This window comes from Homarus americanus, unplaced genomic scaffold (genome assembly GCF_018991925.1).
Source record: "Homarus americanus isolate GMGI-L3 unplaced genomic scaffold, GMGI_Hamer_2.0 scaffold15667, whole genome shotgun sequence".
Taxonomy (NCBI): Eukaryota; Metazoa; Arthropoda; class Malacostraca; order Decapoda; family Nephropidae; genus Homarus; species Homarus americanus.
In genome coordinates this window covers 531,370-549,843 of record NW_024726107.1, presented here as the reverse complement: position 1 = coordinate 549,843, position 18,474 = coordinate 531,370, and positions in this window count along the sequence as shown.

The following is an 18,474-nucleotide window of genomic DNA, read 5'->3' as shown; positions in this document are numbered from 1 at the left end:
TATATATATATATATATATATATATATATATATATATATATATATATATATATATATATATATATATATATATATGCTGATAACCACAAGGAAAGAAGAATACACGAAGTTCCAAAGCGCTTTCGTGTAATTCACATCTTCAGGGGTGAGTACAGACTAAAGAGAAATACAAACCAAGGTGTATATTTACAGAGGAGGGTGAGACCAGGTCCAGAATAGTCAGGTATTAGGTAATGACCCTACTAATCTTTAAATAGCACACAACGGTTGGTGGTCAGGTCAGAGGGTAAGGTGACCCAACTTTCTCACCTGGTTACAAATCTTCTTAATTACAAAATTGTCCGGTTTGTACATGCCATTACTCAAATTCATGTTGAATGCTTCGGTATGTTTAATAAGACTAGATTCTATGATGTTCCTACTATCAATTGAATTACAAGGTAATATTGAGGAGGCATTATCCCAGTCAACGCAATGCTTGTTATCCCTCAAATGAACAAACAGAGCATTGGATTCCTGGCCTGTCAGGAATGGGAGAAACCTCTTTATGAAACATCTTACCTACTAAGTATGAAGCTTAATGTTACAGAACACACACACACAGTGTAACTTTATGTGACGCGTTGTCTGACTTGGGGTGGCTTTGAGCGAACCATACACTTGATATTACAATTTATGTATCCTTCCTGTTCATGATTTACAACAATAACTGGAGGGCAAAAGTTACAATATTATACTAATAACACTGTCATGTATTGATACTATGACTTGTTACCAAGATACAGAGCACGATGAACATAACATGATAATGATAGTTAAGCCTGGAAGGGTTCATATCATAATTTGTGTGTTCGTGCGTATGTTGCCCCTTGAGAGTTACCGTGGGCCTCCATGTGCCCAGGTGGGATGGTCACAGTATTACACTATAAGTGTGTCAAATGAGGAGTGACTGATCCACATGTAATTTAAGGTTTTTGAAATATGTAGTTAAATTAAACACGATTTTTCATATAGTTATGCGAATGAAGGGAATATAAAAGTTATAGATAGGGTGTGGTGGAAGCATCGTGGTCTGGCATAGTACACTCACCCAAGCGCTGTAAACATTGTGTGGAGTCACTGGGTGGTTTGGAAGTGTTTATTTCCATTCATAATTTCGTAACTACAACCTATGGTAATTTTTCTTCGTGTTCATATATAATGAAGATAATGCAGAGTATAAAATGCCATAAACAATACATATACATAATATTATCTATACAGCCGTACTATGACTGTGTGTGTTCGTGAGTGTGTTACCTCGTGATAGTTAGAGTGGGCCCCCGTCCAGAAAGGACACTGTACTAACCTCCAGGTGGGCTAGAGTTTATGGTTTCCGACTGTTCCAACGTATGGATAAACAGCAACATTTATTTGATAATGTTTCGACAAATCTGTTGTCATCATCAGATATAAAACATAAAATTAAATACAATAACAATGAACAAAACCAATATGACGATTAGAATAAGATAAATAAATCACTAAGTACATTAAAACAGAGAAAAATAAACATTCAACATCAAACCGTTGAGTTATTAATTATTAACCTTCACTTTAATTTAACCATACAGAGCGAAAACACAAAAATTAAGAAAAGCTTAAATGCTGCAGATGAATATGCAAAGATAAGCACATGTGTTACAACAATCAAGAACAACTCATTCCCATTAATAAGAAAGTAATGCAGTCGTGCGTTTCTAGTACTGGCTATACTCGGAGGGTGAGGAACGGTTAATAATAATAATAATAATAATAATTAATGGTTTATTGAAAGAGCATGGCAGCCGGAAGGCTGAAAACATACAGTTACATAATTGGGGAGTGGGTTTCTTGATTGACAAATAATATACAAGTAACATATGTGATACAAATATGCTATATAATAACAAGGTGGGGAGAAGGTCATTCTACAGGGCATTTCAACATAGTGACAGTGCAAAAAGGTAAGATTGATTACGAGTTGTTGATAAATTTTACAATGGTAGGGACTGGACTGTTTTTCTAGTGATCAGTAAGTGATCTTATGAGCTGGATTCGGTTGTGGTGTCAAACAGCAATTCGTGGACGAGGGATCTCGGGTGGTAGTAGAAGCCGGTGTCGAGGATGGTGCAGAAGCTTCACCAAATTTGCAGATGAGGTCGTGGTGATGGTTAGAGAGAGCCGAGAGGGTCAGTGTGTTGAGCGCTTCTTGATATGTGAAGTAGGAAGGGGAGAGAATAATCTTATATGCCCTCTTTTGCACTTTTTCTAGGTGTTTACATTGCGTGGCATTTAGGGAGAAAGACCAGGCAGGGGAGGTATAGGTGAACTTGGGAAGCATGAATGTTGAGTAAACACTGAGAAACTCGGGCACAGGAACTCCAAGGGACTTGAGTCGGCAAAAGAGGTGGAGACGGATACTGAAGGATTTGACAACTTCACTGACGTGTGTTTTCCAATTTAGTTTGTTATCTATAGTGACGCTGAGGAGCTTAGTGAAGTCTACAACCTGGAGTTTGTTGGGGCTTAAAGTAATGGAAGGGTGTGGGACTACGTCGGAGGATAACCATGGTCTTGGTATGGTTGATGGTGAAGTGGAGACTGTTCAATAAATCCTGGAGGGCGGTTTAGGTGGGAGCCGAGTTGTTGACACTGATCCCAATGGTGGAGTAGTCGACATATTTCCAGCGAGCAAAGGTTTCTCTTCTCTTAGGGCATCATTGATAAGCATAAGGAAGCAGAGCGGTCCCATCTTGGTGCCTTGGGGGACGCCACAGGTGAATGACTGAAAAGTGGAGACAGCCCCTCGGAAGCGTACGGCTTGGCGTTGGTCACTTAGGAAGTCTGTAAGCCATGGTATAAGACGTCTTCGAAACCCGAGGTCGATAGTTTTGTTGATGATTAAATTGTGGTTGACTAGGTCAAATGCTTTGGTGAAGTCAATGAAGGCGACAGCCACAGACGTTTTCTTTTTTTCAGATGGTGGTATATGAAGTCGAAAAAGCTGACAAGACAGTGAGTGGTGGAGGAAGTTTTCATGTTGCCAAATTGCTGAGGATCTGTGGTGCCTGCAATATAAGCATAAGCCCAGTCAAACACGAAGCTTTCAATGAATAAGCTGGGTATTGGGGTGATTGCAATGGGTCGTAGCTCATTTAAGGATTATGGGCTGGTTGACTTGGGCACTGGTGACACATATGAGGTCTTCCAGTCAGCTGGGCATCTTGCTTGGCTGAGGGAAGCATTGGTGATGGAGCAAAAGGGTTTAGCTAGTTCCGAGGAAAACTCCTTGTAGAGTTTCATTGGTAAGTTAATGGGGTAGTGGAGAGCTTTAACTTCAGCTTGTTCAAACGTTTTGCTACTTCAAATTCTTCTACAGTAGGAAAGGGGGCTGGTAGGTAAGCAGGGAGACTGGTTGAGTTAAGCAGGGGGAGCGTCTGGTATATAGTTGCAAAGTGGTTGTTTGATTCCTCAGCTGCATCACCATTAGTGAGATGGCTAAGGAAGGGGAGGGGATGTGTCTTATTGTTTCGTCCACATAGTTCTTTAAGCTTACCATACCACTGACTGTTATTGGTCTGCTTCAGGTGTTGCAACTTGGTTGGGTCGTGGAACTTCTTTACAGTGCGTATTTCACGGATGACTTGGTTGCGAAGGGACCTTTAGCGGTTGTGGTCACTGAGATAAAAGGACCTCTTGGGAAAGAAGTGGTAGTGAGCTTCCTTGGTGATATTGGTATATTGGCACATGGGTACCTAACTCTGAGGTAGTCTGAGGTAATGAGGTGATCGATAATAGTGTCTCTGGTGGGTGAGCGAGGTGGATGGTATGTCACACAGTATATGATAGAAGCAGTGTGGCGTGGGTGGGCCAATGGCACGACCCATACCCATAATGCCTCCACCTTAGCTGGGATTAAAATATCCAGGCGTGACAGGCGTAGTTCATCTTGACATGTGAACGAAGGTGATGAAATAGTTGATATCCCTCAATGTGGCACGTTTCAGGAACAATTTGCCAAGCTTCACATATGGTAACGACGTTGGCAGTGACTGATCGGACTGTGGTTGCCAGTTCGTCAAATTTATGAGATAAAGAAGTGACGTTGGAGAGTAGTAAAGAGGGGAGACCATACCATATTTGGGGAACTTCTGTGTATTGGTACGGTCTATCAGGAGTAGGTTTCTCTGGTTTTCTCGTGGAGGTGATGGTCCTAATGGACTTTTGTTTATGACGTCCTTGTCTACGGCTGCGAGCATGGGATATGTTCAGTGACTTAAGTCGCGCGATAACACTGCCATTAGGATAACTGTTCCCATGCTTTAGAAGGTACAGGGAGCGTCTGGAGTAAGTAATTGGTGGACATCTGTTGATATCTTAAATAACAATGAATAGTTTATTATAAAAATTCTGCCTTTGGTTTGTTTAATAATTATCCTGACAGTGATACAGCCGAAAACAGATCCACCAATCACAATCACCTTTACATACAGCCTTCCTTTACCAAGTATTACCAGGTAAAATTGCGAGCACGAGACCCAGGGTGGGGTTGGTGCATCTTTGACTGACTGTACGTACTACCAAAGCTACACAAAGATAGTTGTCCAGCTCGACCAATACTCTCTGCCATTGGTACAGTCTCACCCAAAAGTTCGTTAACTCTCCCAACCAGCTATTGCTGCACTGCCTGCTTCAGATGTATGAACTTGAGCCGGTTACTTCGAACCTTTAGATTCATTCGTATCTGTTTCATCTTCTGGTTGGTACTGAGACAGTTTCAAACATCTGAAGCATACAGTACAGTAATTTCTGGCTGGGAGAGTTAACGAACTTTTGGGTGAGACTGTACCTTTAATTTATTTTGTCAAAATATTTAGTCCCCCCTGTAGCACCGGTTACTGCAAATGTTCACAAAGTTAAAGATTCATTCACTTTCGCCAAAGAAATATGCAATAAAGATAATACAAACTATTTTATGTCCTCCTTTGAAGTGAAGTCATTATTAACAAATATACCTCGTTATGAACCTATTGGTATATGTGTGGAGGAACGTTTTAGGACTAATTATTTGGTCAGTGGGTTCAACAGAACACAATTCCACAAATTACTACCTCTGGCTACTAGGGACTGCTTATTATTGTTTAAAGGCAATACATACAGACAAGTTAATGGTGTAGCAAAAGGAAATTCACTTGGATCAACCCTTGTCAATGCTTTTTTCCACGATATGTTGACGAAACTTTTCTTCTCTTTAAATCTCTTGACCACACCCCCCCCCCCCTCTTTAGAATATATGAATTCCAAACATATCAGTATACAGTTTACTTCAGAACAAGAGAACGAGAACAAATTCTTCTTCTTAGACATACACGTAAAAAAGTCTAGGAACACTTTTTGTACAATTGGCTCCACTCCTGTGTTTACCACTTTGCGTTGCCAATCCTTTCTCTCCCCGAGGTCTGAACCCCAAACTCAGAAGTGTGAATTCTAAGCATTCGTTCATGAGTGGGAGGGAGAGCGGAGGGGTATGTCAGGGTTGGTGTCATTCTCTTAGTGGGGCAGCTAAATGCAATTTTTCAAGAGAATCGTGCAAATGGTGATATAAGCACCAAATTTGGCATGGTAATTCTCTAATGGTTACTAGTCAAGTATACCTGTTTTGCCATTTAAAAATCCAAGATGGAGGCCATTTTTCAAGATGGCCGTCATATTGACCTTCAAAAGTTGATTTTTCTTATAGAAATTGATGTAGTTGGTCAATCTGAGTGATCTTGGTGTCGATATGTATGTTTTCAAGCATGCTTAGATGATTTTTATAGTTTTAAGTCCATTGTAACATTTTTATCCACATAAAATAACACTTTTTGTAAAAAACTATAAAAAAATTAAAAAAAAAAAGTACTCACTATTAGCACTGGTTCCTGTGACTTCTCCTGACAGTACATCTTTGTGCATTTACTGCTGTTCACATATGCAGCTGCAAAGTGCTGTGCAGGAAAGTCCAGAGCGAAAGCATTTGCATTTCTGGTTGCAGTCTTTCTTACAGGAACATTTGGTCAGCTTCTGACAGCATGTCGCAATCGGGGGAAGAGTCGTCCAACGTATCTGCCATGCCTCTCCCTTCTGCGTCCATCCCCAGTTGACAGGACTGCTGGTTTCTGTTTTGGAGATTGTTGCCTGGCCCCAGATGATACCAGCCTGGTAGGCAGCCCGCTTTGCATGTTCCTTGAGGGCTGCCTGGGTTGGTGGAATGGAGTCATATGGTCTCTGCTTGAGGGAAAAGAGATTTAGTCTTGCCTCATCTACACCAGTGGCTGCACTAGATCTGTCGTACATGAGGATAACAAATCTTTCCAGCTTCTGCGGATCAACATCAGCAACTGTTGTTGGACATTGGCTGAGTTTGGTGAACGTTTCTGAAACTTCATCACAGACATTCCATGTCTGCCATGCAGATTTCTTTCCTTTCCCACGGAAGCCAGACACAACGTCACAGCCAGTGAAAGCATGAAAGTTTAGGATCCCACTAGCTTTCTTAGGCCCTATCGCAGAAACTACATCATGAACTGGAATCCATCGATGACTGGCTCCTTGGTCAAAGGCAATCCACATGTTATCAAGACCAACCTCCTGTAGTGATGGCAGTACAGATACTGCTATGACGACCACGTCAGTGTCATTGGCTTTGATGATGAGGGACTTGCAACCTTCCATTGCTGCATCCCTAGCATGCACAAATATTCGTGTGTCTGCTTCCTCATGGAGCATGGAGCCACAGCTTCTAGGGACTTCTCTGTGTTGCTAATGGCATCTTCTCCCTTTGTCACAAACACCATGCTTGTCGTCTGTGCTTCACACATTTTCTCCGCGAGAAAATGGAATAGTTCTGTCTTGTTTTTGTCATCTAGCAGAAAGCTTCTCCAGTTTTTGGGAGTCTTACTGGTTCCTGAAACTTTTCTCCTGATCCCCTGTCCTCGTTTCGACCTGGCTTCAGACTTCAGACTTGACTTTTTGTACACATCAAACACTACATTCACCCTATTGTATTTGGCACCATAGAATTCCACTTTGGGCAGGATGTCTTCTCTGGCATAGGCATCAAAAGTCTTTGAGGTGCGTGGAGGCAGGGCATTGATCAGTGCTGAGCTATCTATGATGATAGCATCTCCATGTGGTTCTCTCTCTGTAGCATTCACTTGTGTTTGAAGAATTTCAGCCAGCTGTGACTTCTGACATGTATGAAGCTTGCCATTGTCACCGAGGGAGGCAGGAGCTGACTGGTTCTCATGCTTGAAGAATTCTTGCAGGTCATACTGTCTGTTCTGACTGGAGATGAAGAGTCGCGAGAACAGCTGACAGTCATTTTTCAGTACTTTCGCTTTGGAACTGCTAACAACGTGGTTATGTTTGAAGAAGGAGGATCTGTTTTTCTTGATTGGATGGTAGAACAGACAGTTACCTTCATTTACCTTCTTATCCTGTTGACAAAGACAACACTTTGCCCAGTCAGTGAGGAATGATTTGTTGGTAGATTTTGTGTCCATAACTATTTTTGATCTTCAGGGCCGAGGGTTTAACCTTTTACCACCCTGATGAGTACTTTCTTGGATGGGATACAACTAGGTTCATGCCTTTTGTCCTACACCTAGTCCGATCGTTCATTCAGTGTCATTAGTCCCGTGCGATCTGTGCACCATCCAGATAACTAAAACCCCGTTATCCTTGGCTCGGCTCTCCCGCGCTGGCACATCCTGTCAATTCAGGTACGGCTGCTTAACTGATTCGGGGTTGGATAAGCAGCATTTGGGACACTAAGCTGTTGCAGTATGACATGCTTTTTCTTAGCTGACACCGAACCCCATGCTGGGTTGCACAGCAGTGATATCACCAGTATGCCCTGGTAGTGCCCAACAATCACTCCCTCACATGCAGAAACCCTCTGCATGCTACCCTCACCTAGATGGAAGAAACATAAAACCAGTACATAAAACCAGTCATAAGTAAGACAAATATATGACTAAGAGTATCAGAAATAGAAAAAAAAATCATCTGAGCATGCTTGAAAACATACATATCGACACTAAGATCATTTAGATTGACCAACTACATCAATTTCTAAAAAAAAAAAAAAAATCTTTCTAGGGTCAATTTGGCAGCCATCTTGAAAATTGACCTCCATCTTGGATTTCCTATCGCCAATCAGGCAGATTTGACAAGTATCCCCTAGGGTATGATCATGCCAAATTTCATGCTTGTATCACTATTTGCACGATTTTTCCATTATCAGCTCTACTAAGGGGGGGGTTACATGGGAGAGATTACAATGCAGGCTAAGGAACTGACAATACCATCGGGGCTTTCTCAGCTGAGTGTAATCGTCTAGTACTAGCCAGATGAAAATATTAAAATTACATTAGGAAAAGCGAGGCATGAATTCATGATCTCAGTTAAGTGTTCCATTATGGATCTGTTTGAAGATATATCTTGTTGAAGAAAGGAATTCTTGTTTAACCCCTTGAATTCTTGATGGAACTTCCCCAGCCAAATAAAATCATCTGGTGGTAGCCAAAATAAAATAAATAAGAAGACATCGTACTGAAGGGATTAATTGACAATCAAAACTGTCAGTAAGTGTCCACCATATATTTATTGTACTACAAACTTGATGTGAAGAAAAATATTTCAGTTGGCAGCTGTGCGGTTTAGGGTGAAAAAAAAGATGTCATTATTATCATCATGAAATGTGCAATTTATTATACAAAGCGATATGACTGTTGCTTGAAAGTTTCTACAGTATGTAGTGCACTGGACGTGACGGCAGCCCTGGACAGAGTTTCTGGTGGAACCCATGACTCCACACCCCTCCACCCCCCTGCCTCCACCATCCAACTTCTACTCTAGTAGTCGAATCATTGCAGATAATTTACGGAGTACATAAATACTGCGTGCTCTCATTTCTATGAGGCAATTATGATGAGAATACAAACACAACTGATACTCAGTATTTCAAGCAAATAGCGTGTAGGAGTTGGAGTATTAATCTTCGCTACTCGTTTACATTATTAGGAGTTAGAATAACTGTCATTTTCCACACATTCTAAGTGTTTTAATTGTTGCACCTTATACTACTTCTCCACTAAGCCTATCAAGTATATATTCTGGCGGAGTGTAATATGTTTGGGCCATAGACCACAACCCCCAGGCGTTTGGGCCATGGGCCACGACCCCAAAACCTTTGGGCCATGGACCAAGACCACAGGACGCTTGGGTCTTGGGTCAAAGTAATATAAATAAAAACATAATAACCTAAACTAACCAAACCTAACCTAACCCTGAAGGTTCCTGAAGAGAAGGTTCTCTGGGATGTATTAGCCTCTGTCACATTAATATTATATAAATATGGGCTAATGACATATATTCGTTATATACATTCTATCACCCAGACTATTGACCATACAGCTACATAAGTGTCACACCTCCTAGGGTGGATAACCCATAAACATTTGTTAATTCACACTTTCTCGGGTGTACAGCCCATAAAAGACTCAACCCTCCGTGAGAAGGTTGTTTAGATAATGTCTGTGGTGAAGGATCGGTTACTCTCCAACCACCAGACTCAAGAGAGGACAGCCAGTTTCCCCAGTTCACAGCTAGACACGATACTCTAAAGTCGTGTCGTGAGACCAGCTCTCCAGGCTGTTCCTCTCTCTAATTATATCAGCTAATTACAAGCTAATAGCTAATGCTCATTAGTCTGTCAATACCAAATAATTGTACAGACATGACTACCCAATATAACTAAAAATCACCACGTGTGTTTACATTAAACCAAGGAACAACGTGTGGAGAGAACATTACCTGTGTGTCTTGTTTGACTTGCAAGCTAAGACAATTACAAGTACAACCCAGGACAGCTGTGGCGATTTCGACTATCAACCAATCTACGACTGTATCAAAGGTGACACGCCGTGAGATTACCTGATTTCTCACTCATCTGCATCAAAGGTACCAGCAACTAACCTACACTCATTCAGGCAAGTGTTAACAAGTGAGATAGTTCGATATCATACCACAGCTAAAACAATGGTGGCAGCAGTGAAAATGAACCTACAATCAACTTATCAGTGCTTCAGAGTTCCAGTTATATAAAAAAAAAATACACTGATTTCTAGTGAATTAGAGAGAGATAAACTTTTATTTGTACCCGAAAGTACTTATAACACAAGAAATAACAGTGACTACTACAAGTAACAAATAACAAGTTACCTTAACTGTGTACCAGTATAAGTGGTAACACTAACTAGTAAGTGGCAACACCAACTCTTAAGTGGTAACATAAGTACGAGGCCTAACCAACAGAAAACCCTCAGGACAAGTTTATGGGGTGGTCACAAGAGCCATAAACAACTCAACAGGCGGCGATAGCAGAGACCCAGTGGTATTTTATCATGGTATCACCTATCTACCTCATTGACCAATCGACCTCGACCTATCGACCTCAACCTCATCGACCTATCGACCTCTACCAGAGCAGATGTGTGTGGTATTGGAGTCCCAACAGTGACGTCATCTAGACTGACGCCATCTGGAATACTACGTCATCCAGCCAGCCCAGCTGATCAGATGTAAACAAGAGGACTTCTCCGAGAAACTACAATCAACTCTACGGTATTAGGTATTTCACAAACACTCATTAGTTATATATACACCATCTTATATATATAATTTAAAACATATCTTCACAGGTAGACATCGTGATATATTATTAATTATCAAGTACCTTGTAACAATTAATGGAAAAATAACTTATACAATTAATTATCACTAAAATTACAAGTCACATTACCTTATTGTGAATGGATTGGCAAAGTTATTAAACATTTAAATCGAAGAAACATTTATGGATCATTTATATATTTTAAACTATCAACAAGTTGTAAACCCTAATGAAAACTTAGATAGTGATTCAAGTGACACTGTACCTCATGACACATGTGAACTCGAAGGTGCGCATGAATTACGAGTCATTGAACCTGAACTAACAGTAAACACTTCAATAGAAGTTAGTGAAGCAGTCATAAATAAAACAAATAACGAATTATTATTTACACAACTTTGGTCAGGACGTTCTTACGACACTACACCTCTGTTTAGTGAACCTACCTCTGACAGTGTATTGGCATCTTCTAATGCATGCACTAGTAATTTACCAGCATTTCAATTAACTAGTAAACCTCTAACCACTAACACGACTAACCCAGTGACGCAAGCAACTAATGTGTGGAAAATACTATCACAGCATTATCGAATCCGAGACTTCACAGGGGAAGATCCTAACTATAATGTATTAGCATTTCTCCGAGCATGTGAGGATGTGATGAGACATAATAATGTCCGAGATGACGAGGATCGTAAAGCATTCGTCCGTGGTCACATTAAACCGGGGTGTCGCCCAAGTCTCCTAATGAACGCTACGGCTTTTACTCGATCAAAATCTGATGAGTTCAAAAGAAATTTGGTACGCTTCTTTGATCAGGGAGGAGTTGACGGTCATCTTACATGGGTTTTTAGAATGGTAAACAGAACCGCACCGCGAATCCAAACACAGGATATCTTTATGGCACAGTCTATAGAGGAGGAGGCTTATGACGATGTGAAAGCACACTTCTCCGGCTCTGATTGGTTTGACAAGGACCGTAAAAATGAGTGAGGAACACGTGTTTCGTCGTGTCGAGTATATCCAATTATATTTCCTCTTCAAGAAGTCGAGTTTAAGCAGGCTCAAAAGGAAAATTACCCCCAGTCAGACGAACTCACAGATTATGCAGAAAAGATATATAATACAGAGAGCCCCATGCACACCTCTTGCTAGAATCATTGCACCGGTGGCAACAGCACCAATTAAGTTTCAGAAGGAAACAAGTACCAAACCTAAACAAAAAACTGTCTGTAAAATTTGCAAGAAACAGGATCATACGACTGAAGACTGTTACTATGCAAAATAAAACGGTAATACTTATCAGCTTAACAAAGCCAAGAAAAGCAACTTCAAAAATCAAAATCAAAATCAAAATCTAATGTTTAATTCAAGTGCAGTAAACAGGACATACAATGCTGCAGATCCCAAAAGTGACCAATGGTGTTTACTACATCAATCTAGATCACACAGTTCAGAGGATTGTGTAATTCTGCGTCAATACAGGCAGGACTACAAAGACCAAAGGCAGGATTATCAAGAGAGCAATCCACGGCGTAAAATTCAAAATCCGTCGAGGGAAGATTTGTGTCATGTCCAAGACGACCTGGGATAAGATCACATATAACTAGCAATGCTTCCATTGCTTCATTGATCGCTGCACTAAGAAAACTGGAAGTATTGACAATACCAGTGAGTATAGGGAACACCAAGCTCTCCTTAGACATACATACGGGAGAGTGCGCTAATTTTATCTCGTTAACATCATTTACTGAATTGAATCGACATTCTCCTGACAATAAATGGCAAATAAGACCTACTGATGTTAATATCTCCTGAGTATGAGGCCAACATTTAGATATTATGGGAGTCATTATCTAATATACTATAGTGCTATCCGAATGTATGTTTGTCTGTCTGTTTGTCTGTCTGTGCAGCCGAAACGGCATAATCGTTTTTCATCAAACATGGTGGAAAAATCGCAAAAAAATCGTAGAGTGGAACAAACCTGGTCCCATGTCGATGGTTTCTTTAGGAAGCCATTAATAAACCATTTTATTTACGATGGAAAACGCACCCTAATTAACCACTCAAGTCCACGTACTTGCCACACCCTCATTCGCTGTACGCTGTCAGCCGGATACAATACAGTACAATACCATAGAATACCATACCATACAATACAATACCTAACGAACTATAAATATTTGTAAGATATAACATAATTATATAGACTTGTAAGACTCACAATTTGATAAGATATCCGTAAGACATTAGATATTGGAAATGTGATTAAATGTTTTGTTATTAATGCAGTGTGAAATGTCTCGGTATTGGTGGTACAATCCTAATGGTCTCTAATCCTGTTGATTAGGTGAGGTTAATCTGGGTTTATTGAGATTAAAGATAAGGTGTGGGGTTCATTCTACCTGTGTTAGTCTCAGGTACGACCCTTATTGTAACAATCACTACCATGATTATAACAACCAGGATCATGATTATAACAACCAGGACCATGATTATAACAACCACGACCATGATTAAAACAACCACGAGCATGATTATAACAACCACGACCATGATTATAACAACCAGGACCATGATTATAACAACCAGGATCATGATTATAACAACCAGGACCGTGATTATAACAATCAGGACCATGATTATTACAACCAGGACCATGATTATAATAACCACGACCATGATTATTACAACCAGGACCATGATTATAACAACCAGGACCATGATTATAAAAACCACGACCATGATTATAACAACCATGAACTTGATTTTAACAACGACGACCAAGATTATAACAACCACGACCATGATTATAACAACCACGACCATGATCATAACAACTACGACCATGATTATAACAACCACGACAATGATTATAACAACCACGACTATGATCATAACCACGACCATGATTATGAGAACCACGACCATGATTATTACAACCAGGACCATGATTATAACAACCAGGACCATGATTATAAAAACCACGACCATGATCATAACAACCATGAACTTGATTATAACAACGACGACCATGATTATAACAACCACGAACTTGACTATAACAACGACGACCATGATCATAACAACTACGACCATGATTATAACAACCACGACAATGATTATAACAACCACGACTATGATCATAACCACAACCATGATTATAACAACCATGACTATGATTTAACAACCACAACCATGGTTATAACAACCAAGACTATGATTATATCACCCACGACCATGATTATAACACCTACGACTATGATCATAAGCCTCGAGCATGATCATAACCACGACCATGATTATAACAACCATGGCCATGATTATAACAACCATGACCATGATTATAACAACCACGACTATGATTATAACAACCACGACCATGATTATAGCAACCGCGACTATGATTATATCACCCATGACCATGATTATAACACCTACGACTATGATCATAACCACGACCATGATTATAACAACCACATTTTTTATTATAACAACCACGACCATGATGATAACAACCACGACTATGATTATAACAAACACGACCATGATTATAACAACCGAGACTATGATTATATCACCCACGACCATGATTATAACAACCACGACCATCTGCAAAACGATGTGGCTGTACGTTGTTAGCCGGACGGCGGTTGTGCGCTAGCCAAGCAAGAGCGTTCGAACTTTCACGCCTCGGTAAACTGTACCACCGGACTCGGGGCCGGGCACGAAGGGCCCACGATCACTTGTATTACCTATATGTTTCTGTGATTCCAGAGAAAACCTTCTAGCAGAGTTTTATATAGTAAAAGATTTTTCTCTGCCAGCTAATTGATTATTAGGTCTTCAAACACTAAAACAAAATAATATAGATGTCCATCCTAGTCGACATACTATAACATTTAATAGCACTACATACCATACTATGCAAAATTCACATCCAATGCTCAGCACAAATGTGAAAGTGATAACTAACTCAACAGGTACGAAGAAGGTTGTCCACGAGCCCAAGCTTGCTAAAGATTGGATTATAATACCTGCAGTCCTAACAGGTACTCAATATTTCCAGAATGAGGAAATAACCAGAGCTACTGTCCGGCTGCCAGATGTTTACACTGGTACTGACATAGTCTGTCTTCGTGAAAGCGCCAAGATAAAAGGTCTATCATTTGAGTCTATCTTGAGCACAATTAGACTAGGTGGTTTAACAGATATCCTTGTTCTTAATAGAACTGGCAGCCCAAAAATCTTGAAAAAGAGATGTTGTCTTTGTGATTTCCTGGTGTACCATACTAATGTTGTTGCCCAGCCTACTCAGTTACCAATTGGTAGCGTTGCACCAACGCAAGAACAAACCAGGCAGGAGAAGTTGGATCAAATAACTCCACAGGTCAAGGTGATTGACCATCTCCAAGGCAAAAGTGAACTCCTAGAGTTACTAGCTGACTATCGTGACATAGTAGCAACATTTGTTTGGAACAATGAACAGGAAAACAGCTTTAATGCATTAAAGGAAGCATTGACCAATGTACCAGTATTGGCATTCCCTGATTATACTCAGCAGGGGCGCCGGTGGGAAGAACGGTACCGCTCTTGCCTCGCAAGCGAGATGTCACGGGTTCGATTCCCGGGCCGGTGGAAAGTTGTTCGGACATACTTCCCAGCCTCCCTTGGTCCCTGTTCACCTAGCAGCAAAGTAGGTACCTGCTGTAAATCGAAAGTTACGAATTCATATTGAGGGACAAGTTGTTAGAGCTTCCAATAACTTGCTTAGACATAAAATTATTAACTCCTTAGGCTTCTACGCCCCTGACTCTTCAGGCTTCTATGCCCTTAACTCATGAGACATAAAGGCAAACATGAACTTAGTGTCAGGGGTTGCCTTGGGCCTCCGGCACAACCCATCCCAAATGTTTGTTTAGGTAGAGATAAGGTACCCGGCCAGCCGATAAGGGAGGTCAGTCCTGCTCCGCAGACTTACAATAGAACAGGGGGTCCTACAGTCCTACCAGTGCTACGAGTCTGTGTGCAAATCCCCGAGATTGTTGTTAAGTCCAGCGAAAAGTTAACGCACCCTGTAAAGGAAGTGATCACTGGTGAGAGCGTATTTGCTACAAGAGCACTCCAGGCCGGCCTAATAGATCTAACGATTAATTCTCCAGGCTGACAAACTCTCCCTTATAACTTAGGGTACTGTGGCGCGAATGTGAGTGACTGACCTATCCATGCAAATTATAAGTCCAGTGTATGGAATTGTGCCAAATAAACGTAAGTGCAATTATCTGCCCGTATCTGTGACCCCTCTATTATTATTATTACCAAAGGCAATGACTGATTGGTTATGACAAAGTATAACCAATAACTTAGATGGATGTTGGAAATTAATGGAATTAATTAAATCATCATTTATCAAGTACACAACGCATTGAATGCCGGAAGCAGAGTGAAATTCTATGTAGTGATACACCATAATCTCCTGGGTGAGAAATCAGTGTGAAAGTATCTGAGTTCTACTGTAAGAAAACCACTTTCTTGCATTTAAAACGTAACACTTAGCATGCTTCCCTGTTGGGCGCTGTAAACGCTTCTGTGCTTCACCTTACACAAGGATGTAGGGGGTGGGTGCACAATAAGTAAAAATAAAATAAAACAAATTATACTCAACCTTTCATCCTGTGCACTGACGCCTCTGGACAAGAGCTAGGAGCTGTTCTCATGCAGCTAGACACTAGAGGGAAAAATAGAGTAATTGTTTATGCAAGTCGTAAACGTAATGATGCAGAAACACGCTATTCAGTGAAGCATCTAGAGGCGTTAGCTGTTGTCTGGTCATTAAAGAAATTCAGAGATGTGATATTAGGTTATCAAATAACAGTCTATACGGATCATGCAACAGTAACAGAGTTATTCCATGGAAAAAACCTCTCAGGCATACTTGCACGTTGGTACTTGACCATTCAAGAATTCGAACCCGACTTTAAACACTTACCGGGACGAGCGAATGTGGTTGCCGACACACTGTCTAGACACATAGCTCCAGTTATACCAATACCCTTGTTCACTCAACAAAAATTAAGAGAGGAACAACAACAAGATCCAATGTGGTCTAAAGTAATTTATGCTCTCCAATCAGGTGATGAGGACGATCTACCAAAGTTACCTCTTCCGTTCAAACAGTTTGAACTGCGACAAGACATACTGCACCGTACAACAAAAACAGTGCAGGATACTGTCACACAAATTGTCGTACCTGACAAACTACGAACCACAGTACTCATTCTGTACCACAATACACCGCAAGCAGGCCATCCAGGGTGTGACAAATGCCTTGCAGAAATAAGAGAATCTTACTATTGGAGTACAATGAAAAGGGACATCGAGCGACACATTGCTAATTGTTTATCTTGTGCTCAACACAAGGGAACTACGATGCAACCTGTTCCAATTCTCGAATACCCAACGCCTGAACGCCCATTCGACACAGTCTCAATCGACTTATTGCAACTGCCAAAAAGCCATCAAGGCTCCACCTACATACTTGTGTGTGTTGATCACTTCTCCAGATTCGTGATTCTAGTCCCCTTGCAGGATAAATCCGCGGAGACTGTGGCACACGCTTTAGTGACGCATCTCATGTGTCCGTTCACTACACCAAAGGTTATTCTATCCGACAACGGATCAGAATTTAAGGATCAACTTCTTGCAACCATATGCCAACAATACGGCATTCAACAAAGCTTCACAGCAGCTTATCACCCACAATCGAATGGTCTAGTTGAGCGGACCAATCGCAAAATCCTAGAGATTCTCAGACATATAGTGAATCCAATGCTGGTAGCATGGGAAGATTGGTTACCTCAAGTATCAGCGTCAATAAATGGGTCAATAAATAGCTTCACAGGTAAAGCACCCTACTATATCATATATGGGGCCGATAAAAGATTACCCTATGACATTCTTACAGGACCTACACAACCTATATATAACATGGATGATTATGCAAAAAAGCAAATCAATGTCTTCACTGACATCCATGGAAAAATGCGGAAACAATTAGCAGCATTGCGCACTGAAATGATTTACAAGCAACATAAACAGACTTAGCTTATCAAGCTACAAATAGGTGATGCTGTCATGATAAGAGAACCTGAAAGGCTCTCTAAACTTTCGCCGACATTTTCAGGACCCTTCCTAATAATTGCCAAAGAACACGGTAACAAGTTCAAAATACTTAAACCAGATACACAAATTACCGACGTAGTACACGTGGACATATTAAAAAAGGTGAGCCCTGACTTGCTTCCCACCATTGTACACGACGTTCCTACACAAGCAATAGACTCTACGTCTGCACAAAATGAAAACCAAAACGTCCAAGACGTACCTTGGCGGGTCGTAGACACTACAAGTACACAAGCTCTATCCAATAATTATCGTATGAAACTACGTTCTGCACGTACAAATTAAGCGTAGATAGACGCACATCTATATACTACAGGCTCAGTAATGTGAATGTTATATAACACAAGCTGTTATTAATCTCCTTGACGCTTTGCAGATAGCCAAGAGAGAGATCTTTAATTAACCCCTATCTATGATGTTATTCTTGTATACATATCCTATTGAATTTTACCTCTAAGTTTAATGCATGATATATGGGACTATTCCCAATAAAATAAACTGACAATTTTGACTTTGGTTAAACAAACTCAACTTCTACTAGTAGTGAATGA